The following is a 22,681-nucleotide window of genomic DNA, read 5'->3' as shown; positions in this document are numbered from 1 at the left end:
AAACGATATTAAAAACTAGTCTTTTATACCTATGCAAATGTTTTAAATATTTTATGACGTTCCTTGCATGATCTTCCATTAACCTTCATAAAAGATTACACCTTGAATTCTATGATATTCTATCGAGCAATTTTCATTGTATTTAAAGAAAATTTAACGACGAAGTTTGTAACATAAATTTATCGTATTTACTAATTCACACGCTGAGATGTTTTATATGAGAAATATGATACTGATCTTACACCTATTTTAATTGTTTGAATGAAATAAAACAAAATTTTTTATTTAAGCCTGCTACTTTTTCGTGTTTCATAATCTGGCATGAATATTATATATACTACATATTATTAAAATGTAGCTTTTAAATGTTCAGTTTCAACATATCTTTTTAATTTTATTTTTACTTTAGACTTATATCTCCTATTGCAAGGAGAACATTGGGTTCTTATTTCTAATTTCTTACACTTTGATTTATTCCTACATTGATCTCTTAGTTACTATATAGGGTGGTTGGTAACTGGTGGTACAAGCGGAAAGGGGGTGATTCTACGCGAAAAAAGAAGTCGGAAATATAGAATAAAAATTTTTCGTTTGAGGCTTTGTTTTCGAGAAAATCGACTTTGAATTTTCGGTCGGTACGCGTGCACTTTATTACGTCTCGTTATTTTTCCATCGAGACAACGATCTACAGTGAGATCCGTTATAACGTACCGCAGGCGTACCGAGCGAAAATTTAAAGTCGATTTTCTCAAAAACAAAGCCTCAAACGAAAAATTTTTATTCTATATTTTCTATTCTATATATTCTATATTTTCTATTATTCCATATTTTATTATCTTATCAGCTGTAAAACACGTGTTCGTTGTAGCAACACTGAAGACCAGAGTTTTCTTATACCAGAGTATAAGGACAACTTGATGAACATAATGCGTCAACAACTAGTAAATACTCGGCGGGTTCGCTAGCTACGCTCGTAAAGGGCGTATGCGGTAGTAAGATGTCGCGAGTTCGAGACCACTCCTGGGCAAGCCAAGGTGGAAAACCAAATATCATCTTAGAAGTATATACAATGGGCAAGTGGGTTTCCCGACCCCCCTTGCCTACTATGTTGTTGTGCTTCTATGAGTGTTTGGGAAGTACCCCCGGAGAACGGTTTCACTCGTTGCTGACCGCACCTGGGCCCGCCCGTGGGGTTTTAGCCGATAAAAATCCGCCGGATTTCCCCACGTAAAAAAAGAGGTTTTTTTTTCTTTTTTTTTTTTTTTTTTTTTTTAATTTTTCCATCGAGACAACGATCTACAGTGAGATCCGTTATAACGTACCGAGCGAAAATTCAAAGTCGATTTTCTCGAAAACAAAGCCTCAAACGAAAAATTGTTAATCTATATTTTCGACTTCTTTTTTCGCGTAGAATCACCCCCTTTCCGCTTGTACCACCAGTTACCAACCACCCTGTATATACATATTATATTACTATTACTTATTGCGTTATATTATAGAGTATTAATATTCAATATATTTAAATTTGACTTTCTTTTTGTATATTCGAATACAGTGTTCAAAAATTCGCGAAGAAAATATATGAAGAGAAAAGAAGCAAAGTGAACGACAGTGTTGAAAGAAAATGATATTCATTTCAAATATTTTCCCGAGAAAAACAGATTTATACAAGAAAATATCGTCGTAATGTATAAAATATTAAACCTAACACGAATAGCAAAAAGCATAAATTACATATTCTGCATGCTACTGTAAAAGGGTTACACGAATACGTGTCCGCTTGAAATAGATTCACTTAATTACAGGTGGAAAGAGAAATATAAATAGAAAAAGAGGGACATAAATGGGGATCTCGGTTTCGAAATTCAACTTTCCAAGTCAATCAGATACAAACCGGTGGCACACACGTGTAATTATGTAAATCTAATTGCATGCGTGTCCTCCAGCTTGTTCATTTTGCGTGTTTTCGCCACAGATGTACATCCGATGGCTCGATTACACGACTGTTATTCGTGTGCAACGACCGCTATGCGAGGAATATCGCGAAAAACCTAGGATATCGCGTGCTCATCAACTTTTCTTAACCGATCGCAGACAATTTACTCTAAAATTAAGCGTTTTCAATTTTCAACGATTTTCATTGTTCTACGGTAGTGAGACTATGCAAGTGATGAACAACATACGTGGTCTATCTTTAGTTAAAGTAGATAAGAACGAATAGAGTACAAATTCTTGAAAATTGTTAAATCATATTTAAACAGGCCAAGTGCATACAGTAGAACCACCAGAGTGCGGATATTTATACACAATCACATTTTCTAAATATTATAACGAGTATTATATTTTAGATATCTCGCATAGTTTTTAATATCTTTTGCATTTTGTTTATTGTTGTACCTACAAATTTCTTATAAATGCATACAAATCACTTAATTAATGTATGTATTTGAATTAAAGAAACTCATAAAATTTGTACAACTTTTTAATATTATAACAATGCATAATAAGAAATGCTACTTGGCTTTTGTTAATCTATGTTATAAACGCTCAAAAAATGCGAAAATATCATTCAATTTAAAAATATTCATAGTTGCATCATTAACGAAACCTACGACAGATTAAATTAACTAATTTATTTGTATTGCGTGTAAAAGATTAAAAGAAAAATGTGCTTTTCTATTTTTCTCAACCTGCGAAACTTATTATTTGCGGAAAATAAAGTACTGATTGCTTGAAACACGAATGTCTAGCTTGCTATTTAAATTTCTTCCTTCTACTAAGATAAATTGTATAAAACTGCATTTCTTTCGAATATATCTACATAGGCACCTGAGTTCATCGATTACCACACGGTAACTTTCGTTCGATACTGTATGCGAATTCACTGCTGGTTTCAGTGGTAGCTTTCGTTGAATGCTATGTAGTTCATTGACCTCAAACATACTCTACAGGGCTTAGATTAGGTTAACGCAGAATGCGAATTGATAGTTTAGATTTCGTAGACCGCGCCCTAAATACAATTTGTAGCACAAAAAATATTACTTTGTAGCTTGTGAACAAAGCATGAAATACATTTTAATTAAGGCTGTGTTTGAGAGATACAAAATTATGATTGCATTTGCAATAGTTTTAATATATTCTACAAAATATTTTTTTACTGAAATAGTGCATCATCAAACGGGTCTTGAAAGCTCAACGTACGAATATCGTGATAATAAAATATAATTATTATTTATTAACGCATAATTTTTTAACTGTAGTGTATAGTAGAACAGAAAATAGCATATAGAGCACAGTAGAAGAATTAATTTAAAAAATTGTTGAAAAGGATGAAAAATTGTCTAAAGTATGAAGCACGATATTTAAAAAATCGGCAAAAGTCACTAACACGAGAAATGTCTGAATTTATCCAACAATGATATATTTCATGAAATTTTTCTTTTTCAAATTGCCTTCGGTATCTCGAATTTCCGAAGCAAACCGATGCATCAAGTTGACTGTATGAAACACGGTCGTCTATTTCCATATGTACATACGGATTCGCATGTGCACATTTTCTCGCGACCCTCGCCAAGTAATGAACGTACCGCCCGATACAAAATGCAATTCATCGTGCTTTATTCGAATGATGTGTTGTCGTCTCGTAGCGACATCATCTGAAAACAGATCGTGCATAACGTGGCGTCGCGACGAGATGCCCGCGAATGATAGGCAGATCGATCCGGATACGATTCGACTGTCCTCTGGATTAAATAGTAAACGACACGTTGCGAAATGTTCCTCTTTATCTTTTGTTTCGCGAGCTGCCTTTGACTGATTTTGCTGTCACAGCGTTACATTGTTCCCAAAGCAGTTTTGCAATTAAGTACCGACATATTTAAAATAACTGCTTTAATTATTAAATCAAAATATTCCACTTTCATAATTTTAGGTATTGTACTGTATCGCATTGTATTCGTTTATTGTATCCAGACTCACGCCTATTACAATTTTTTTGCGTATATACGCCCTTATTACATTTAATTTATTCCTTAAACCTAAATCTTACTTATTATACAGATTACTGTATATCTTTCGTGTCTCAGTCTTTGGTGTTTCGATCCTGTTCCTTCTTCTTTAATTTTTCTATTTCTTTATTTCAAGTACAGTAAAAATACTAAAATAAGCTTTTTTAATTACCAAATAATAACTAAATAAAAATTAGGAAGATTTATTTTCTTTAGTTCCTGATACCAAAGTATTACGATTATTTTTACTAAATCGTTATCTCTGCACAAATACAAAATTTCGATGGATTAATCCTTTGCTCTTAGTAAATTGGACCAATTATATTATTTACTTAATTATATAATTGGGTCAATAATCAGGTTTTTTTATATAAAAGCATAACGAGTCAGAACATTTACGAACGAAAATATAATTACATTCGTGTAACATATACCTGAGGAGTTCCACTTAACATCGGTTGTTAAAAACAACTGAAGGCTACAATCTTTACGAACAACTTGACATAAACGCGTCTCGAATTGATCGCGAACGATCTTATTCAGGGACACGAATCTTCTGCTAATTAATTATTCTCGGTCACGTGCGAGGAAACAGGTTCGTCTAGGTGTACATTGAAACGGTGACAGGACTGAAGAGACGTGCATCATTTGCATTCATCCCCGTTCAATGCGACGCTCACGACTGATTGTGAGCAATGATACTTCACGCTTATCTGAACGATGATTAAACGAGCGTATGTACGAAGGGTGCTGGTCTGGGATCTTCCGACGATCGTAATTTTGACTGACTTTTCAGACACGTGCAGGATCGAGGATCTTGCATATATCATGTGTGAGAGTATTAATTAGATCAATAATGGCATTATTTACAAATGTGCACTAGCTAACTTCCTATGTGAAAGTAAATCGAAATTATGAAATACGCAAATCATTTTTCTACAAAGCTTCTTTCTCGAGACGATCTATTTTGAAACTTCGCGTAAATGTACGTTTACTTTTTAACTAGATTTTGTTTATGCAATTCTGAATATGAATATGATTCAGTGTATTACTGGATTATTAGAATCGATAATTAAATCGAAACGTTCCGATACTTTCAGAAATTAGAATTTTAAGAATCGTAATATTTTACTTTGACGTAATTTTGAGAAATTTGTACGAGACGAAGGAAGCAACAACGCGTTTGAGAAACTTCTTATTTCAGTTCTTAATGTTAAAAAATAAAATCCTTCGCACAGTTTAGTGTAAATTGTCCCAGCATTTAGTATTTTACTGTTAAAGAATGTAATTTTAATTGAATAAAATCTTCGAATTAAGACATTTTCAAGAAATTATACAACTTCTACGCACCTTAACAACGAACGATTTTTAAAAATCGATTATCTCGATACAGAAGCTGCGTACAGAAAAGAAACATATTTTACAATTTCGGTTTATTCTCGGATAGGCAATTAGCGTGTTTCGTGACGCTATTACGACGAACACGGCCGCATAATTTACACGCGGGAAGAAGAATGAAAACAACTGAATTTGGGCGATGAAACAAGGGGACGAGCTGTTATCGTGTAAACTGACTTACAGGTCGTATTTATTCGTCGGCACGTCGTTTTATACGGCTGACGTCCTCGCTGAGAGATTAAAAAGTCCCGCTGAGTTTTCAACGTAGATGTGCGACGCCTATCTCTTCTGCCTGTTTCTCATTTGCATTCCGAGGTCAGCGAATCGATCGCAAACACTGAAGAAAAAGGAGCGAAAATGTATTCGACACCGATTCGTCGATTGTCTCGGAGAAAGCTGTCGAACGCGTCGATTATGCACGCTTTGTCTTCCCATTGGGTTCGTCTTATCTCGAGCAGCTTATCGGCGAACCCCTGGAACCGACATTTTTTTTTTTTCATACTCTTTAAATCGATAACGATCGAGAATTAAAGGTTTACGACCAAGTCCTGTAAAATTCCATCGTTTCACGTTATTTTCGTTCGCTCTTGCGCCATTATGTTTGTGAAAATCCTAAATTTTTTCTCGTTATTCGTGAGATATTTCACGCTTTGCGCTAAGAATTTTTTGTTTATCTACGGATAGATCTAAACGCATTTGCAATACTTTGTGATGTTAAATAAGTATCAGTTTTTGTTTGTTCATGACTTCGCGCATCTTTTTCTTTCTTTATTTTTGCACTATTATAACGTCAAACTTTTGAATAGAGAAATAAATTTCGAAAAAAAAAAAACTACTCAATATCGAAGTAAAAAAAAATTACAAACTTCACCTTTAAACTCATAAATTCATAGAAATTTGCAATCTGGCAAAGTGGTAGGTATAGTTATATTTCGCGATCTAGATTTTTATTGCAAAGTTCAATAGGAATAAAAATTCAATTATTTATTGCTTGTTTATAAATTATTTATCTACTGTTTCGTTTATTCAACGATACTCTTGAATGTGAATTATTATTTTGAAAAAATTGTGTAATTATGTAAATAACCACATGTTAAACCAGCTGTTTATCATATTTTACCATATCATTTTAGAAACAGCAATGAATTTTCACGCTGATCTTTGTTCAAACTTTATTATGTATTCTAAATGTTTTATGTATCTTTCAACATCGAATACATGTGTTCCGCCTTCTTGTTTTTACCTCGACGATCATTTCAAAGATTAAAGGTTCTAGTTATGTAGAAGAATAGGGATCAAAACCATACTTTACGAAGAAAACATAAATGGACAGACCGCAGACCCCAGATGGAGATACAACATGGCCCTCCCCCGGAAAGGCACCAAAGACAAACATAGAAAAAACACAAAAAAATACTGGTGGATACAGAACCCATAATAAAATAAGAGAGAATATTAAACCGACGGAACTCAATTCTGACACCGCATAACACAGGTGTAAAATGTAAATACTGTAAATATTTGTAAATAATCCTATTTGACATCCCCCTCCCCCTCCCTCTCATCCCACCCCTCCCCAAAGTTACACAGCACCCAAAAAGCAAACTACCGAAGCGTCCTGTTTTGCGACCAAGTTTTCAGAACAGAAAAAAATAAAAAAAAAGCTCCGCTCCCCAGCGGCTTAAACCTAAAAATTGTATCATACAACGAAAAATGTAAAGCTCCGACACATAATACAGCATGGCTACGTCGTATCGCCGCGTATCGGTACCTTTGGCTAACATACCATTACAAAAATTCACCGTTTATTGTGAATAATGTACCTAAAACTGTATTCTTGGACTCAATAAACTTTAAATCTCAAAAAAAAAAAAAATGTTTTAGTTACGCTAGGTTAAGAAATATCGCTTATTTTTTTCTATACCACCATAAAATATCTGATTGAGTAATAAAATTTACGATTATCATTCGTCGATACCGTTACATATATCTCACAATTATACAATTCTGAGAAACTGTTCCAATATTCACAACGCTTTTATCACGCTCGTAAAATGTATTACTTGTCACGTAAGAGTTAGGTAACACCGAATGAAATCTTTAAACTAATAACATTTACTTTTAGCTAACAACGTAAGGTTTAATCTTAAATCAGTTGCTATCACTTACGAGAAGTATCAATTTTACATAATTCACTCGAAGTGCTTACCTGTATGTACGAATTCTCGACAATCAAATGCCATTTGACTTACGAAAATAAACATTCTTTTTCAATCGAGTTTTTCAATCTCTGTTAGCAAACAAAGATTTTGATAAATCATAAAATAATATTTTATAAATCATGAAATTTCACGCGTTTATTTCGAATAGAAATTAGATAAACCATGATTTCTGTTACTTTAACATTTTTATATTTATCACAAATTCAACAGTAGCGAAATTTTCTTCGCAAGCTAACGTTGGAACTACCAAATTTGTTAAAATAATAGATTTCAGCTTTCTTATTTTTACAAATGTGAATCAATTACATAGATCAATACATACACATTATGCACATGAATATAGTTATGATACTTATTATAATATCCAGCTAACAGAACAAGCCTCCGTTTACTAGTTCTCAATTCTTTAATTGTGTTCATAAAAACGAAAATTTGCATGAACATTCGCAGAATTCTAATAATTACGTATAATCTACGTAATATATGTATCTATTTATTATCATTATATTATCATTTTAACTGTATTCGTTTATTTATGAGTATAGATATTCAGAAACACATGGCACGTAGAAAATCAAACATTAACATAGATGATTCATCGATTAGAATTACAGAAATTATATCAGATTATTTCAACCGATGATCTATCCAAAATAAAAGCTTCCGAAAACATTGTCTGATAATCGGCACGATAAGGATTTTGATGTTCAAAGTTAAAAAGTAAAGCCTTCTTAACCGACCAGTTTAAAAGGTATTTCCCGGAATGAATCAGCGACAGCCATAGGGATTCCTGATAGATAAACGTATGATGCAAAACAAATATTTGATATCGACCTTTGGGTGGTCGTTGAATAAGCTCGAATTGATCTGCATCTTAAAGTAGGATTACTCATCTTCGATAAGTGAAAATAAAAGAAGCACTTCACAAAATAGCTGTAATTTCAATTATAGGTATTTCTGTATATACTATCGCTCATAAGTGCTATAGGTTAAATAACAGATTAACGACTAAAAACGATATTGATTACCTTTTAAAGGAAAGCTAAAAAGATTGAATTTCTTATCTGATCTAATTATTTCAATATTACCTGTAGCACTTGTGTAACGATCTTTCTACAATTTTTTAAATAATCGAGTCCTCTTATAAAGCATGTCAGGTGCGTACAGTAATTCGCAATAGGAATGAAATAATAATTGAAAAATAATTTTTAAAAAACAATTTTATCGCATTACAATATATGCAAAATAATAACAAAGACTCGAATAATTGCAATTAAGGTATATACTAAAAGAATCAAAAATATAGCATCAGAATACGTTTGAGAATAGTCTGTATGCGACAGATGCAAGATATAGTGGCGCAGTTGTTTTAATTATACTATTACGCAATAAATTGTCGGTAATATTAGTGTTAAAAGAAAAAAAGATAGATATGCATAAACACTTTTTGCACTTACTGTACGTGGATCTAGCACGTGCAGACACTCGACCTCTATACACTATACGCGGCTCGATATTTCAAGTTGAAATTCCGACGAGTGCTATTTTCCGTTCCTGTTCCCAAAAGGTTAGACCTCTTCCTAAATTCCCTTTCTCAAAACTCTGACAAACGTATTAGGTTGTCCGAAAAGTTTCTTTTCTTTCATAAGACGATAATAGATGAACAACAATTTCTCTTTTATATTATTTTATCGAATCAGGTATGATCTATTTCGTTATATTTCTATTATTATGTTCGTGCATAATTCAGTAAATTAATATAAAACAAAAAACATCTATTATTTATTTATAAGACGAAAGAAAATTTTCGAACAACCTAATACATATTTCCGTCTCCTAACGCGTGGCCATACACCTAACGATTTAATTATCAACACGATTAATTTTTGATTAATTGATGATCTAACTGCTAGGTATATACCATTAGGTGGTACGTGTACTTAGGTGAAACTTGTTACGTGTAAAGTTGATGCATATTTCAAGGTGGCTATAAAAACACAATTTCCTTGATTATGTTTGCTTGAGTAGATACTTACCTAAGGTTTGATATAGGAATATTAAATTAGTAATTAAAAGCTAGCTTTTTGCTTTTATGGAAATTGGAAATTTCTTAAGTTTAGTCGGAAGGATCGCTCATATAAAATGAAATATTGCTTTTACGATTAATTATTACCTTTTATTACTACTGTGTCATGCCAATTATTAGGCTGTTACATAATAAATGCTAGCCATTAGGTTTTTGTTTCCGTTATGTTAAGATTATTAAGCGTTCTACGACGTTAACGTTAATCTCGCATATAAAATAATGAATTTTTAAGGAAGTCCCAATCATACGGAACAAACTGTCTACAATCGAAGATGGGACTCGAACTATGTTGTTGCTAAACTTTCAACTGCAATTAGAGTGGAACTAAAGTGATAATACGAACACGCCTCCTAGATAACAGTAATTTTTTATTGCATCGATATCGATATCACTAGAAAGTTTCCTGGAAGGTATTCGAGATTAGCAATATCCTGTATGAAAGTAAACAAAAGGATGATTCACATCTCGCTATGAATGAATAAATTTGAATTCTCGTTTTTAACATATTTGTACAAGTAGAATTCTGCATATAGAATTAACCAAGTTTATTTATACTAAATAAGTGTTCGAATTCCATCTTCTCGAAGATGACGTTGTATAAAAACTTTTATTCCACGTTGTCGACCTACTTTTAGAAATCATCTTTCCCTGCGTATCATTTTACGATTGCTCTATATACAGGGTGGTTGGTAACTGGTGATACAAGCGGAAAGGGGGTGATTCTACGCGAAAAAAGGAGTCAAAAATATACAATACAAATTTTTTGTTTGAGACTTTGTTTTCGAGAAAATCGACTTTGAATTTTCGCTCGGTACGCCTGCGGTACGTTATAACGGATCTCACTGTAGATCGTTGTCTCGATGGAAAAATTAAAAAAAAAAAAAGCCCCTTTTTTTACGTGGGGAAATCCGGCGGATTTTTATCGGCTAAAACCCCACGGGCGGGCCTAGGTGCGGTCAGCAACGAGTGAAACCGTTCTCCGGGGGTACTTCCCAAACACTCATAGAAAGCACTACACATTATAGGCAAGGGGGGGGGGGGCCCACTTGCCCGTGTATATACTTCTAAGATGATATTTGGTTTTCCACCTTGCCCAAGAGTGGTCTCGAACTCGCGACATCTTACTACCGCATACGCCCTTTACGAGCGTAGCTAGCGAACCCGCCGAGTATTTACTAGTTGTTGACGCATTATGTTCATCAAGTTGTCCTTATACTCTGGTATAAGAAAACTCTGGTCTTCAGTGTTGCTACAACGAACACGTGTTTTACAGCTGATAAGATAATAAAATATAGAATAATAGAAAATATAGAATATATAGAATAGAAAATATAGAATAAAAATTTTTCGTTCGAGGCTTTGTTTTCGAGAAAATCGACTTTGAATCTTCGCTCGGTACGCCTGCGGTACGTTATAACGGATCTCACTGTAGATAGAAAATGTACTGTAGAAAAATAACGAGACGTGATAAAGTGCACGCGTACCGAGCGAAAATTCAAAGTCGATTTTCTCGAAAACAAAGCCTCAAACGAAAAATGTTTATTCTATATTTCCAACTTCTTTTTTCGCGTAGAATCACCCCCTTTCCGCTTGTACCACCAGTTACCAACCATCCTGTATATGTCGGAGATAAAAGGACCTCAGGGCCTCCCTTTTGGAATATTAGGGAAAACTCCAATACCCTAATCCAGACTTTTACTATAGCTACACTTAAGTAATTTAAGTAAGTTATGACCACGATCTACAGTGAGATCCGTTATAACGTACCACACACGTACCGAGCGAAGATTCAAAGTCGATTTTCTCGAAAACAAAGCCTCGAACGAAAAATGTTTATTCTATATTTTCGACTTCTTTTTTCGCGTAGAATTACCCCCTTTCCGCTTGTACCACCAGTTACCAACCACCCTGTATATATATGGGTTGGCAACTAAATGATTGCGGATTTTATCAATACCACCTAATGACAAAATCCGCAATCATTTAGTTGCCAACCAAATACTACCGTTACCGTCAGCGCCAGATGTCGCGATAACAAGTTATCGATATTTGCTATATGTAACATGCAAAACGTTCTCCGGGTTGGTCAATGATCCCCGCATTCAACGTCACGAACGTGTCTGCCGGCTCTGTGCGAGACAGTTAACACGCATCCTGCCGGATTAAAAGATTTAACGCCTTGCATACGCGCTCTCGATCTCGATGATCGTCTAAACAAACCATTTTATCTCGCCTTTTATACAGAACCATCCATCCATACACCGCTCTTATAGCTTTTAACGCTATTTAAATCTGGCTGGACCATGAGAAAAGTTTATTGACACGATCGTAAGGCTCGTCAGAAAATTACTGAATCGTTGGTACGGTCAGATGATTTCTTAACAATTTCTTTCGATTCTGATTTTTGTTCTTCAGTTGCTTTTACACCATCCATTTATCATCCCTAAATGCTCCATTAATTAATGTCCAAAGCTTTTTCAATCGAGATTCTACCGTGTTTCTACGAAACACTGTTAATTTATCATTCCATACGGATAAATAGGATTCGTATGTTATTTCTCCACTTTACTTCTACACCCATCAAGTTAATCAGTGTAAATAAAGAATCGTGACGTCAATACTGCGTTAAAGAAGTCTGCTTTTTTCACGAGGAGGAATTAAATAATACAACGGATGCTTAACACGCGTGTCGACACTGTGATCGTATAAGATTTCACGTTAATTAACGCAACAGGAAACAACGAACCGTGAAAGAGCAGTCGTTACAACATCTCTATGGAGACACAGTTTCGTACGCGGTTCATCCGCAGTGTGAAATTTCCGCGTACGCACGAGTATCAAATATCGCGAAACAGGTAATTATCGAGGATTTCCTGTTTGATGATGCGAAATTTGGAAGGAGTAAACGTAATGACAAGATAACGCAGTAGGTGTGCACTGTTCATCGATAATATCATACTATGATATCGGATGATAACGATATCTATCTTTGTGCACATACGTGTTGACACGTATATGAATAACAGTTTTCGTGACGGTAAATTGAAATGCTTAATAACTGAACAGATTAATGCAGTGATATCCATTGCATGTAGCAATGTCTAATTGTTAAAACTGTTTAAATCAATAAAGAACACTGCATCTCTGATCGAGATCTTGGATTCTTTACAAGAATCAACACAAAAGAAACTCTATTGTTTGATTAAATACCATCGTGAAGTAGACTTTTAAGTTTCATCGCTTGTACAAAACTATTTTCACTTGACATTATCTTATCTTTATTATTATGTATTGTTTACTTGAAAAACAACGTATTATCTCTCCTGTGGCTCTAATAAATTATGCACATTGCTTTAAAATTAATAGCATAGATACCATTATTAATATCTTTTTACTTTATCAGGTTTCTTTTATGGAAGAATTTTTTGAAGTAGCAGAGTATTTATTCCAATATGATCAATACTAATACTGACCTCTGTTCTAGCTTGTCAGCTTTTATAATACGATGTATCGATACGAAACTTCTAACCGGTATTGTACTCGTACATGAGGCGTAGAAGAGGGTTACTCGTCGATCGATCATGTTTTCAATCTGCTGATCTGTTCGACAAGAAAAATTCAGTGGTCGTGAAATCGTTGACGTCGATCTAGTGGAACGGGAAAGAATAAACAGGACGATCGAGAAAGAGATCTAGCGATATGCACCTATTAGCTAGGAAATCTTTGCGGCTGATTAAGTAAGTAGATCGGTAAGTTTGTCGCGAATAATCTGACACTGTCGAAATGCAAAGTAACAGAGGCGTGAAAGCAACTGGAAATAATTTTAATGAACATTGTTAGGTTTTGAACTGAGAAACGCAACGGTGAACGTTTCGTTTCCGAGAGGAAAAGAGAGTTTCTCTTCCCTTGATATCTAAGCTAGTAAAGTAATTATATAATTTTCCACATCGCTTTTATTTTTACGATAAGTCTGGTTTTCCTCTATCGAGAAAGATTTGAGAATATAATACAAAATATAGAATTATTCTCCTCCTTTGTCATTTGTCATTGTCAGGCTCTTCAAATTATTACAAAAAGAAGAAAAATAAAAATAACTGAAATTTCGTAGATCCCGGCTCGAGAATGATTTCTTTGAATTTGTGTTGGATCTATTTAATACCGATGAAAGATGATAAATATATAGACTGTAATAGTAAATAAAACGTTAAATAAGATGCTAAACGTGTAAATAGAATATTGCAATACTGTGTTGCAATACTGATGATAGAAGAAACTGCAAAATTTACTTGAAAATATCAAACAGCGTTTCACGAAGTGTACAGAGCTGAGAGTTTTATTATCGCAAACAATCAGAGTTCAAGATAAGACGAATAAATTGGAAAAATAAACTGCAGTTAGAGAGTCATTCAATTTTATGAGTTCTTAACAACCATGCGCTGGCTCAGCAGTGAAAACAGCCGAGACGAGGTAAAAAGGAGAAATTATTTCGCTCTGCGAAAAGGAACTAATAAGCAATTTTCTAGCGGTTGTGGAGGATCAGAATATGAAATTGCAGAAATATTCCCAGTTTGGTAATAATAAATGTGTTTGAGAATAATCGATTGTTAATTACAAATTTATATTCATATTTGATCAAATTTAATTGAATTGATTTTCTTTTCTTGCATTCTCCGTTACTAGGTTCTTAATACAACTTCTTGCTCACAAATTCATAACACTTTAGATTTCACAATAAAGCAAGTGACAGTCTTGATTATGTCTCGATGACAGGCTTCCGATTTTCTCCGTTTTCTATGTTCCAAGAAGAATTCAGCGTCTCTTTCAGCCCTTTTAGGGCATTAACCATCGACGAGTGTGTTTATGCGTTCGTGCATTACACACGATAATGCATCGCGGATGGTGCATCGTACGCATAAAACATCCGGACAGTCTAAACAATCCAACGTGTTGTAAACCGCCCCAAATAAATCGCGCCGTGTTTTGCGTACGCATATATATTAGTAGGTTTCGTGGTAGATGGACAAAAATTTATCCGTTCATTCGAGTTCATTCCGGGAATGGAATTTTGGAATGAAATTCGAGGAATACGATTCTAGACAATTCTCAATTCTTGTATATGAATATAACTACGCAAGTGGAATTTACACGAGTATCTCATTTTCGACAGTTTACATATTTTCCCACTTTACGTGCATTTTCTACATTCTATTTCGCATCTCGTTACAACGCAAATGTGGAAATGTTTCGTACGACGCGCATAACACATTCATAGAACTTTTCTGTGATAAATGTTCAAATACTTTTGTGAATCACTGTAGGGCATAAACGAAGATATTAAGAAATATTCCTCATATTTTTTCTAACACCAGGAACTCTTGTATTCGCCTAGTACAAGAAAAATATAGAAATACAAATATAAATGTACGGACGTTGATTCAATGTATTTTCATTTAATTTAGTTGATTTAAACGTTTTAATTTATTTTTCCTGTCAATCGAGAGATATCTGACAGTAAAATTGCGACAAATTTCGGTCTAAAATCGGAGTAACGGTAGCCGTGATAGCCATGACGAGAGGAAGCTTGTGAAAGTATTGTCTTTTCCTGCGTTTCATCCACATTTAGATATTCGTTATCTAGTTTATTGTATATTTCAAGAAAAGGTAGATCGATCGTTACGAATGTACCAAGGTTGGTCAGAAGATCAGGTGTTACACACCTCTTAAGACAGTCAACTATTGCGTTTCGCCAGAACCATGGAGTATCATCTTGCAACGAGAGAAAACACGTTGAAATACGCGCAATGCTCCGACGATGATTCAACCTTTGGTTCGAGTAAATGTTACCAAAACGAATGGTATGTATAAACATTCGTTGCAGTACTGTTAGAAAAATATACATATATACATAGATAATTCTCGTTGTTTCAAAATATTAAGTAAATTCGCATGAACCTCGCGCCATGTGCAAATCGCCACTATTCCGCTTATTTTATAAATTGTCGTAAAATGTGTAATTCTTTCGTTTACTTTATACTCTCGTCTATTTCAGTTATTCAAAGTTCTGATTCACTAAAAAATTCAGATTCTGCCTCTGTGCTGTAAGATAATATTTAGAGAATTCGAATTTAGTCGAGTATTTCGATTCCTACAAGTATCGTTCTTCTAATATCGTGGCTAATTAAATTAATAACTTTATTCTTTACGATCACACGTTTTCGTGACTTGTGAAAATATAATGAATTTCGTACAGTAACAAACAGAGTGTACGACCTTGTGAAAAATAGTGGTCAATTGATTTACAGTATTCATTCTCGGTGAGTTTTTTTTGCTATTATTATTGTGTTGGTATAATTTTGGAATGAACGAAGGTGAAGAAAAAGACACACATATTGGAAATTGGAGAAGGTCGAAGGGATTAAAAAATGATGGTGGAGGCGTTAAAGAGAATTCAAGGTCATCTTGCTTTCTGACGCTAGACGTTATATTTAATGTTAATATGTAGGGCGGCAGCCATTATTAAAATCGGATTAACGATTTATCGCGGAAGGTCATTTGTAGTTTCGCTTCTTAACATGTCGATAAGACGAGACTTGAGATTACTTCGTTTTAAGATGCATACGTGATTCTACAAGGTGGTTGGTAATTGGTGGTACAAGCGGAAAGGGGGTGATTCTAGACGAAAAAAGAAGTCGAAAATATAGAATAAACATTTTTCGTTTGAGGCTTTGTTTTCGAGAAAATCGACTTTAAATTTTCGCTCGGTACGCCTGCGGTACGTTATAACGGATCTCACTGTAGATCGTTGTCTCGATGGAAAAATTTAAAAAAAAAAAAAAAGCCCCTTTTTTTACGTGGGGAAATCCCGCGGATTTTTATCGGCTAAAACCCCACGGGCGGGCCTAGGTGTAGTTCAGCAACGAGTGAAACCGTTCTCCGGGGGTACTTCCCAAACACTCATAGAAAGCACTACAACATTATAGGCAAGGGGGGGGCCCCACTTGCCCGTTGTATATACTTCTAAGATGATATTTGGTTTTCCACCTTGGCTTGCCCAGGAGTGGTCTCGAACTCGCGACATCTTACTACCGCATACGCCCTTTACGAGCGTAGCTAGCGAACCCGCCGAGTATTTACTAGTTGTTGACGCATTATGTTCATCAAGTTGTCCTTATACTCTGGTATAAGAAAACTCTGGTCTTCAGTGTTGCTACAACGAACACGTGTTTTACAGCTGATAAGATAATAAAATATAGAATAATAGAAAATATAGAATATATAGAATAGAAAATATAGAATAAAAATTTTTCGTTTGAGGCTTTGTTTTTGAGAAAATCGACTTTAAATTTTCGCTCGGTACGCGTGCGGTACGTTATAACGGATCTCACTGTAGATCGTTGCCTCGATGGAAAAATAACGAGACGTGATAAAGTGCGCGCGTACCGAGCGAAAATTCAAAGTCGATTTTCTCGAAAATAAAGCCTCAAACGAAAAATTTTTATTCTATATTTCCAACTTCTTTTTTCGCGTAGAATCACCCCCTTTCCGCTTGTACCACAAGTTACCAACCACCCTGTATATGATTATAGGTCAGTGAAACTTGTAACCATAAAGTATGAACTTACAGATTATAATTACATACAACTTCTCCTCTAAGCTTGTTTGCCTCTTTGAATAGAATGTGTGATCAATTTTCTGACATACAATCTATTCGTCATACGAAGATATAATTATATGACAGTAAGTACTATTAAATGAGCGTTAAATATAAGTAAAGACAATGTAAGAGATGTAATCTGGAAGTCGTCCAAAGCCGAAAGGCACGGACTAAATAAATAATAATAAAAAATAATACTATTAAATGATACGAGATTTAATATAATTGAATGTAATTAATTAATATATGAATGCAAAAAATAACTGCAGTGTTGTACAAATACTTTTTGTAGCCACTGCATACGTACGTTCCTAAGTTAAGAATATTTACGAAAATTTAAGTAAATCTGAAAAGTTAGCTAAAATATTTACTATATATAGCTGAAATTTTCGAAAAATTTAATCGCCCAAGCAATTCAATTATCTAAAAACATCCTAATCCAAACGCAATATTAAATACAAAACTAACTAAAAATCCAATGCTCTTGTGTCCGCGTACTTGCAGACACTTGAACAACCATTGAAATTCATTCGAAATGAAACACTTGAAAATTAGAAATTTTGAAATAGAAAAAATTGAAGAAATAGAAATAGAAGAAATAGATGAAAATTGGTAAGCGCCATGAAATAAGATAAATAGCATCTGATTGGTAGTTAAAATCCACAAAGTGCTGTTTACTTTCCTAATTAAGATGGAGAGATAGATATTCATAAACCACTAATTGAAAATGTTCCTCGAATCAGAGTTGTACGGAGGAAATTGCCTCGAGCTATTTCCTTCGAGATCGTTTCAGACTGGCTGAAGAGGTTCCGCCCGAAAGCGCCAAATTAGGACACGCAGCGTAGCCTACAGCGACATAGAAGTTACTTACGTAATCGCCTGTGAACGAAATCGATTTGTATCATCATATTTGATTCCACTTGTCGAGAGAGGTTTGGACGAAACGCAGACACTCGTGGTGCGTTACAGATATCACATCGCGCGTGTAACCTTTCACTTTCGACGAAAACTACGCATCAAAGCGTTGCAGAACGGCTAATGGTGAAGCGCGTGCAGCTAACGGGTGCGTGTTACAATGTAACGAGCCATCGTAGGCAACTTTTAACCCTTTCACTAGGATACATCGATTTTCAATCGAAAATTTGACGATCGCGTGCTACCTTCTGCTGATTAATTGGAATATTGGCCTAATGTATGTTATTTATAGCTGGATTTAAGCTTGAACTTCTGAACGTCGAAAATCCCGAACAGCGCGACAGCGTTTGTCTTAATCGATTGCGAAGAGAAACAAGCGGCGCAATAGCGCTCGTCATATTTGGTACTTTCTGAGATACATCTATACTATTATATATACGTACTATTAGTTTATAAATGTTCCAAGTTTTGTTCAATAAAAATGATCGAGAAAATAACAATTTTTTTTTTATTATTTATTAAAATTACAATCAATTTTCGTGTCGAGAATTTTCAGTAATTTTTCTGGCGTGACACAGTAACATGGCTAATTATTTATAATAAGTTAATACTTGTTATAGATGAGTATAATTTGTACGTAAGTAAAGAAAATAACAATGAAATAGAAAATACCGTCAGTCGTCCGTAGCGTTCGAATCTACTGAGACTTTTCGTCACGAGATCTAAACAGCACGATCGTGTCACACGCTCAAGAAGGTCACATGCTCAGAAACAGTAATAGGATAGAGGCTAGACATCCTGCATACCACAGCCATCGAAACAATAATCGAATAGTAACGGAATAGGCGCCTCTGATATACACCAGACGACAACCCCTCCGGAGGGATTAAAACCTCGGTATAAAAACCCTTCAAAATAAGCGCTCGAATCAGTCTGTTGCAAAACTTTGAACCGTCACTCTGTTGGATTTGTATAATAAATTCTACTACCATATACAAAGTTCAATTTCTTCGCCTTATTTGTGAACCGTTCGAACTGCGACGCGAGATCACCGGCGATCTATCATTTTCGTGATTTCTTGTGTCTCTTACGTGAAAATCGCGCTGCTTGGGACTCGAACAGTTAATTAATACTTTAACGTTATTTTAATATTATTTTTGATATAAAATTTGACGTTGCATTAAGATTCTGATTTAACCCTTTCGAGGCGGATTTTTCGTTTCAGAAGTGGCAATAACAATATGTATAATAATATAAGGATATTGATTCACCAATGTTTGAGAAAAGGAATAGATTTCGTAATTTTCAAAATAGAATATTTGCTCCCATTTATCATGAGAACTACGTATCTTGGTGATGTCAGAAAAACTATAACGATCAAGCAGTCTGTCGAAAAGTTACTTTGGGATTTATCGTACCATTACCTAGTCTCGAAAAGCTTAACGTGATTTTTTAAATTAAAAAATTTGAAATTCTTGCAGATTGGAGAACGAAATTATATTCTATTGTAGTAGTAAACGAGATTGTTAGAATAATTTTCAATATATTTATACAAAGTAAAACAAAGGAAATATGAAAAAATAGGCAACTTTGTGTCGAAGAAGTTATACAGGGTGGTTGGTAACTGGTGGTACAAGCGGAAAGGGGGTGATTCTAGGCGAAAAAAGAAGTCAAAAATATAGAATAAAAATTTTTCGTTCGAGGCTTTGTTTTCGAGACAATCGACTTTGAATTTCCGCTCGGTACGCGTGCGGTACGTTATAACGAATCTCACTGTAGATCGTTGCCTCGATGAAAAAATAACGAGACGTGATAAAGTGCGCGCGTACCGAGCGAAAATTCAAAAGTGATTTTCTCGAAAACAAAGACTCAAACGAAAAATGTTTATTCTATATTTTCGACTTCTTTTCTCGCCTAGAACCACCCCCTTTCCGCTTGTACCGCCAGTTACCAACCACCCTGTATATCCTCGAATCACCATTATCATTTCGATCTACATCTTAGTAATTGACATACTAAACACAGAACTTCAAAGTAACATTTAAAATCGCAACACCTAAAAGAAAGCTAACGAAATATATTCCAAAGTTAACAGTTTATTTAAATTTAATCAGACACAAGCATCGTTTACAACCTAACGGAAACACTGATATGCAAAAAAATCTATTCCTTTTCCTCGGCCACAAATTATTGCGTGGGAATCGAATATCGTTAGATGTTAACTGCTTCTACTTACAATTGCATGAGGCACGATTGTCAGATTCGTTTCCTTTGATATTTACATACATTAAGCGTGGTATTTTAGAAAAGCAGGTAATAATGCCGGCGAAACAATAGAGAGCAGTTACTGTCAGGAATTTTTGATCGATGTGAATCAGTTAACGTGATTAAGGAGACGCCAAGTCTGATGAAAAAGCATGGAAGTTGAGAGTATCGATCGTGGATGAACCTGCGAGTTATTTTATATTAATAATGCTAAGGAAAGTGTTGGAAGTCATTTGGTAATATTTTAAAACTACAACAAACTTTCGATTAACCAAACAATATTGCACTCTCTGTGTATATCAGCGTCTTATTGTTCAATCGCGTTATCGTATTCGGTTCATCGTTAGACACTGGCGTGTCAACTAAATAGCACGAATCAATTAACTGGTATTGAAAGACAAAAAGAAGGTCATGTTGTTGAATTGAAGAGTTCAAAAAAATAGTTGTGTTACGCCGGGCGACCCTCTACCTGGACCAGGTCATACACCGCGGGCCAGACGAACACCAGACGTCCGCTCCTACTATCCTCAATAACCTTAAGCCCCGTCATAAATCCCATTAATATGCTTGCTAAGGTCCTGCAGACCGAACAAATATCTTTTCTAAATCACCTTCTAAAGAATATTGTTTACTACGGTTTGACAAACGAAAGATGCTTCCTAATAACAACTTTCTATCGAGGGCAGCTAAGACCCTTCCTAGCTCACCAACCTTCGTTTAACTAATTAACAACGAAGCCTATTTCCCTGGCTCTCTTAGCCAAAATCGTCCCGAACAAATCCGATGGTCCCGTCCGCTAGACACACCTATCACGAGCTTTCCTACGACCCAACATCGTCCCTGTAACTTACTGCTCCTACGACCTCAGGAGAGTCAAGTCAAACTTCTTCTACACCGTTGGAAGAGTCAACTACTTCTTCTATACCGCGAGAAAACTCACCAACCAAGTCCAAATCTAACGCCTAAGCACGAGCACTCACTTCCTCTACTAAGTATCCTCTAGTGCTACGTCCACTGACATACGAAGTTCAATTAAAAGAGCCTTGCTCTGACGTGCATATCTATCGTACCTTCGGGCGACAAGTTGTCATCTAGGAATTATATCTACTCAACAGTGTAACTTAAGTGTTGAAAATAAAACCTTATAATTCTGTGAATCACAGTGTTATACTAATTCAACCACCCCTATTATCTTAACGGAAATCAGGGGATCGATCAACTCGTGGTGTCGATTGCTATAATCGTAACGGGAATTTACGATTCCCGTTGACGTCCCTCCTCGTGAGTTCGTCTCCCCGCGATTGGTCGAAAATACAAGTTGTAACTGGACAAAATAAGAAAATAAGAGAAACAGATTGAAAGACGAAAGAAAGGAATTACAGCATAAATTGGTATTTAAAAGCTTTTTATCTAAAAGCATGTGTCCCATTGGGTTTCAAAAATTTGAAAAAAGTTAGCTTAGAATTCTACTAGGGTAGAAAATTGTTTCGTCAAAAATGTATCAAGATGAAATAAATTATTATCAACAGATGATAATTAGTCTACATAATTACAAAGTAATCGCAAATACGTGTTTATTTTCTAACTAATTGATTCGAATAATAATAATCAAGGTTCTACGTTCTACTATAAAGATAGAAGAAGTTACAAAGGCGTAAAATAGGATGTACTCGTAATGTTTGTGAATCAATTGAATGGACTTCCCAATGAATGAGATGATTCTATCAAAAGTGTCTATTATGTACATACCATACATTGATTTAGGCTACTGAATGAAGTTCAATTGAAATGCAATTCGATCAATCTCACTTGCTAATTTAGCTGTACTGAAAATTCAGTATAAAACAATGGATCTATTCTTCGTATAAAATAAATTTGTATTCTATTATTCAGATACAGTATATTATAAATTATACACTAACAGAGTTTGTCTCATTGTGTATAACGTTCAATGAATGTATCAATCAATTATGGTCCTATTAAAGAATTCAGTTTGACCCAAATAGATTTGCCTTTCATAGAAATTTCTATTACCTTATTCTTCGAATGTACCGATGAGTCTTACAAAATTCAATAGATGATTGAATGACATTCATTAAAATTAAATTCAATCGATTTCACTTGTAAATATAGT

General features: G+C 34.7%; 1 protein-coding gene and 1 long non-coding RNA gene across 4 annotated transcripts in view; one reads left to right on the top strand and one right to left on the bottom strand.

Annotated features, from left to right (window-relative positions):
* The window catches only part of LOC126875580 (GRAM domain-containing protein 2B-like), an 87,457-nt gene that overhangs the window by 19,410 nt on the left and 45,366 nt on the right, over nucleotides 1-22,681 (bottom strand). The window lies entirely within an intron of this gene.
* Nucleotides 10,808-16,031, top strand: LOC126875763 (uncharacterized). The gene is made up of 2 exons (XR_007693656.1): nucleotides 10,808-12,639; nucleotides 13,198-16,031. It is a non-coding gene; the product is annotated as an uncharacterized LOC126875763 (long non-coding RNA).

Source organism: Bombus huntii, chromosome 2 (assembly GCF_024542735.1).
Source record: "Bombus huntii isolate Logan2020A chromosome 2, iyBomHunt1.1, whole genome shotgun sequence".
Taxonomy (NCBI): Eukaryota; Metazoa; Arthropoda; class Insecta; order Hymenoptera; family Apidae; genus Bombus; species Bombus huntii.
This window is presented reverse-complemented; position numbering and strand designations above follow the sequence as displayed.